Below are 5,999 nucleotides of genomic sequence, written 5' to 3'. Positions count from 1 at the left end.
CCTACCACTCTCTATTATGATCTGCTTATCACTGACTCTCCCTCCCAAGGCACAAGATATGTAAGGAACATAGCCTTGGGGTGCAACACCAATCAGAAATTTTACAGTATGTTGATGTTTGTAGTTGGACCACGTTTGTGCTTGGGCTAGTAAATTAGAGGGCCTCTCAATAAAAACTTCGAAACATTCAACTATCACAGCAACTCTATGTCCAAGTGCCTGTCTGAATGCCATTGTCATTGTATCTTAATAATAATAATAATAATAATAATAATAATACATTTTATTTGAAAGCGCCTTTCAGGACACCCAAGGTCACTGTACAGAAAATATAAAAACAAAAATATAAAATACAAAATAAAAGACAACAAACAATAAAAAGACAACAAACAATAAAGACAACAAACAATAAAAAGACAATAAACAATAAAGTACATGTCGCTCTGGCCACTCAATTTGAAATTCTAACCTTTCATGAAGTATGTCAATTACTTTATGCCAAACTCTAGAAGCAGTGGGCAGAGAGATCTTGAACCTGAAAGCTAAATCTTTCAGCGGGAGATTTAGTCTCAGCCTCATCAAAACTAAAATGAACTGTTCAAATTTAGACAGCACAGACATAGGGCCACAGGTGATGTACGGCTTGCGCAGCTCAAATATCTGAATTAAAACTCAGAAGTTCGGGAGCCCTGTGTAGAACTTTGTCTTGTCTTTGTTTTTTTTTCAAAGGACTCCTGGTTGAACTGTGTGTCCAGTGCCTTGGTCCGAAGATTTCCCAGCTCTGTTGTGTTCTGTCTCAGAACATCCTCCATCTTCTCGATGTCATCCATCGTTAGCTCAGTCTGGCATCCAGCATCTGCATAGCCTGCATTATAGCAGTGGGGAGCATAATTAGTTAATTCATGAATATGAATTATGTTAATTGTTATGAAGTTATCTTTTTGACAACCTTTTTACAAACAAGCAAGTTCTCTGGTCCAATTATACAGGGTGTCCACAAAGTGTCTTTACAATTTAAAAAATGTATTACAAAAGCAGTTGAGATATGTTAATCAGATTTGATTTGATCGTTCTCTCTCATCCATCCGTACTGCTGCGATTGTACGCTTAAAAAGTGCAACTCTGACAGGCACTCGAGCCAAATTATATGTAGAGGTGTATTAAATGAGACAAAAAACTTCAATATCTACTCCTCATTTTGTAATAATTTCCACAGATGTCTCTGTTCATTTGCTTTTGTAATGCATTTGTTAAATTGTAAAGACAATTAATGACACCCTGTATTAGAGGTTCTTATTTTTATACACTATCTAACCCTCCTAACCCATAGGTGCATCCCTGACAGACATGCCACATACTAACCCTTAGTGTTAACATGTGGCCTGTCTGTCAGGGATGGACCTCTGGGGGAGGAAGGCTATTAGGGTCTATTTTGAAAACCTAATGAGATTTGCATAGATTTTCTGACAATCACATTTGTAATATTTAATAATAATGCTGGTTACACATCTTAGTACACTAAGTATCTTAGTACAATAATTTACCTTGATCATTTAATATCCCATTCCCACTGATGCCCTCTGATTGTGGGTTGTTAGCTGGCTGCATCGGTTCGGAGCTCTCGGCTGTCTGCTTCAGATCCGGGCTCATACCCGGGCTCTCAGCTGTCTGTTGGAGATCCAACATAGCCTCTGCACATTCCGACCGTCTTTGTTGGTCTTCCTTGAGCTTCATCCTCTGCTCTTGTTCAAGAGATGCCTCTGATTTGGGCTTAGTTTTTTGGTAACCGAGGTTGACCGTCGGAGCTCAGTCTACCGACTCAACGTCACCCAAAGCGCTAGGGCAGCCTAAAAAGTCCCAATGAAGTCCATATTAGACTACCGGTAACTTAATAATCATTACTAAGTAAATGAGCATTTAACAACAACCTAATGCTATATAAACACAGCCACAAAAACAAGTTAGCTAGCTAACATACCTCTGACGAAGTGGTCACTGCAGACACGGGCATTAGCAGACTCTGCTCCTCCCGACCACAGACGTAGGTTTAAAATCCACTTTTTACGGCGTTGTTCTGTGAGCTTTCTACATTTCTCACCTTTGTGAACAACAATCTTTGGTACTCTATAAAACCCCTTTTCCTTTTCTTGGTTAGAACGATTGGAGCAACCGTAAACAACACAAAACATGAGCATTTTTTCAGACGGCAGATCCTCAGTAATTAAGCTACTTCACTTCCTGCCCTCCATCTGAATTTCATGCTCTTGCGATGCAGCAATGTGACGTCACGTGAAAGCAACCTATTACTAGAGTCATTTTCATAAAAGTAATTGCATTCAGCAGCACTTAAATTATATTATAATCTGGTATAATGTTGTACAACAAAGGAGAGAAACAAGAGAAATACAGAAGAGAGATCAGTCATAGAATAAATCAGAACAGACTATAAGCCTGTGTTTTTAAATGCAGGTCAGGGCCCATATTCACAAAGATTCTCAGAGTCCTCTCAGAGAGCTCCTAACTTAGCCTAAAAATTCCTAGCAAGGAATCTTAGCTGAAGAGTGATTCAGGACGTTTCTGAGAGCAACTCTGAGCAAGGAGGGGACAGAAACTTTTATCTAAGTGAGGAGGTATGGTTGACCCCATTGCTAGGTATGACGCAGTCTTCTAAAAGCTGTGATTGGTTGTTGCAAAAAGGAAAAAAGAAAAAAAAAACAAAAACAAATGCTCTCCTAGTAATGAATGGACAGTGAAATCAACTGATCATAGAACTTAGACTGTATTAAGAAATGTGTAATCGTGAAAATAATTTTATGTCATGATGATGAAACTCAGCAAAATTAAATTAATTGTTACACAGCTTCAAAATGTTTGAACTTACCTCATTCACATGCCGATTATTATATTGATTTGCTTATTGTTATGTTTACTCGCCATGCTGGTAATTTTACTACTTAATCTATTTGATATTAATGGTGGACGCAGACTCAGCTGTCAGCAATTACTGTGATTGCTGGCCTCCTTGTAAAAAGCGGTTTGATTTGGCAGAATGACCAAAACAACGAATGAAATGGAGAAAAAAAGAACGAGAAAGCCGAACTGGACAGAAGAGCAGTGCCTGCTGTTGGCACAGCTCGTGGAGGAGAACAAAGGAGTTTTAAGAGGGAAATTCGGTCCCGGGATCACGGCACAAGGGAAGAGGCAGACTTGGGAGCGCATTGCCCGACAAATCAATGCGTCGTTCCCTCTCCTTTTACGCACAAGCGATGAGTGTGAGAAGCGCTGGTACGTGCTGCAATCCAAAGCGGGCGTTATTGCGTTACTACGCTGGGTGGGAAAAGTAAGCTCATCCCTGATGAGGTCAACCACAAACATTATCCCTGCACGATCAAGCCGGTAGCGTCTTATTAAATCACTGTCGTTCAATATACGGAGAATATCTCTCCTTCCTCTCTGTCTTTCCGCCATCTTCTCTGTTTAAGACACTCTTAGGCTTCTTAAAAGTCCTCCTCCCTCCTCTTAACAGTTTTTCACCTTAGGAGCTCTCTTAAGGCCTAAGATGCTTTGTGAATAACTTTTATCTTACCAAGGGAAAATTCTAAGAAAAATCTTAGAATTCGAGGAATTCTAAGGTTTTTCTTAGAATGACGTCACTAAGAGCTACTTTTAGTCTTAGGATTCTTTGTGAATACGGGCCCTGGTCTTTAAGTTGAGTGAGAAGATCCATGAAGACGGTACAGAAGATTCCAGTAGATTCCAGGAGATGGCGAGCCACCCTGCTTGATACCAGGACCAGCATTTCCCCTGAAATAGCAGATGAACTATCTGCTTTGTGGTAGGATTGTGCCAGTCACCTGGATTGGTACTGACTCGAATTCATATTAGAAAGAGTGCACTCCAACAATACTTAAGATCCTGTGGATGTTTGACTTTTTTAACTCACAGATCAAAATCCAATTGATCTGAACTGACTTTGACATTGAACAGACACTAACTTTATAGCGCTTCCAAAGTAAAAAAAAAAAAAAAACACATAAAGATACTTTATATTTTCTTTAAAGGGGCCCAGTTTATTTTTCATATAAATGTATTGTTGTATTTTATATTGTATAGTTGTCTAAATTGCACAGTAAAGTTGCAGTCAACTGCTATATCTTGTGTTGTGGTAATTATTACACTCTAACCTTGCTCCTTACGAACCTAGAGATACCTGTATATTCCAGGATTGGGTTACATGGTTACACCTTCAAGAGACGTTTCAAGTTGGTTACAAAAGGTCTCTGCTCAGGAATGCATACTGAATTTATGACTCACACATCTTTTTTCTTATCTCATCCTCAGGGTGCAAGCCCGGGTGGCACCCATAGATGTGACAAAAAGGGGAGAGGATGTGGTGGACTTAAAAGCATAGTTAATGACCCCGGGTCTGGCAATTAAAGCAACACTTACCTTTCTGGAAATTTTACACTTTACTTTGTTTAGGTTAAAATGCTATTAGTAAGCTGATGGAAAACTAAAATGTAAGTGAATTCCACCAGAAATTAAAAACTCATAATTATACCATTCTCATATGGTTCTAAGTTCCAATCATTGCATTTGGTCCGAATGCAATGATTGATCAGAGTTTTCTCCTGTCCTGTCTGTCTTCCCCACGTGGAGGCCTCCGACTGACGTAACGGCTCGCGTAACACCGCGCCCCCCACCCCACCCCCGAGTCTGTGAGACAACAAATACGCTAGTAACGGGGACGCTTGTGGATGTAAACAAGTAACAGGGTCGCTTGTGGATATAAACTAGTAACAGGGACGCTTGGGGATATAAACTTTTCTCTGTGACAATGGCAGACAAATGTGGACCACCGTCCGGTCTCTGTAGGCAGCCCAGGCTCTGCAAATGGCAACAAAAACATTTGGGTCCAGGCTGCACCAACCAGCCAGCGCGAGACCAGCGAAAGCAAGCACACACACATGAACGCGGTGCCCATGTCTCATGGTCTTGCGCAAGCGCGCTCATGTGAACAAGGTGCCCAGAGAGGCAGTTTCTTGACGAAAACTGCAACAGAAATTTTCCATTAGTGATCTTCTTTCCATGATGAGATTGACAAGATGAAACGTGACAAAAATGTTTGTGGTGGACTATGAGATACTGAAAGCCGAGAACGGCTGTGCTTGTAATTATCTTCAAATGCTGCAAAGATAACCAGTTTGTAACTGTTGTGTAACTGTTTTGCTAGCCACTGAATGGCAGTGGAGCGAGCAGCCACCGGCCGCTGGACTTCATAGCTGACCCCTGCAGGACTCCACTCAGTCCAGATTCAAGAAGATTTATGGGTTGATGCTGTTTGACAGGCAGGTAGGAGGCTCAGTTATCTGTGAGTGTAGCCGTGTTGTACGTAAACAGTCTGAACTCAGATCAGTTTTCACTGACAGAGATGCAAGTTTTAATCACCAACTCTAATTAAACCTCCAGACTAACATTTTGCAGATTAAGAAGAATTGGGGCTTTATTTTTCTGCTTCTTAACAGTGAGATGGATAAGTCAGAGTTTACAATGAACCTGGGTAAAAATCCTAGTTGTCTCAGATTAGTTATTTGTGGTGTCAAAGTTTTTGAGAGCATAAATAGAGAGATGTTGAGCTTTTCAAATGATGATCAGTGTGTGTCATAGAATGAATTGCTTTGTTGCAGTGTGATTTATGGTAAATGTCATTTATGCAACTTGCTGTTTTAAGGTATTGTAAATTTTGTATAATTTTTATTGGTGTGTTATTTTGAATAACGTGCTGTGCGCTATGAAAGCGATGGACAATGGCCCCAAACAACTCAGAGAGTCTTTATCTGATGACATAGTTTCTCTAGATGGCATTGCTCTGGCCTCTAGCACTACCGTAAGAAACCTCGGAGTAACATTTGATCAAGATTTGTCTTTTAATTCTCATTTAAAACAAACCTCATGGACTGCATTTTTTCATCTGCGTAATATTGCGAAAATTAGGCCTA

At 40.2% G+C, this 5,999-nt stretch overlaps 1 long non-coding RNA gene across 1 annotated transcript in view; it reads right to left on the bottom strand.

The window, feature by feature from the left end:
* Positions 1-515: 515 nt before the first annotated feature.
* The window catches only part of LOC126386457 (uncharacterized), a 31,579-nt gene continuing 26,095 nt past the window's right edge, over positions 516-5,999 (bottom strand). Inside the window, exons 2-3 of the long non-coding RNA XR_007569510.1 lie at positions 1,545-1,847; positions 516-865 (exon numbers count right to left, since the gene is read on the bottom strand). This is a non-coding gene — a long non-coding RNA (uncharacterized LOC126386457). The remainder of the gene's footprint in view (positions 866-1,544; positions 1,848-5,999) is intronic.

The sequence above is a fragment of the Epinephelus moara genome, chromosome 24 (genome assembly GCF_006386435.1).
Source record: "Epinephelus moara isolate mb chromosome 24, YSFRI_EMoa_1.0, whole genome shotgun sequence".
NCBI lineage: Eukaryota > Metazoa > Chordata > Actinopteri > Perciformes > Serranidae > Epinephelus > Epinephelus moara.
This window is presented reverse-complemented; position numbering and strand designations above follow the sequence as displayed.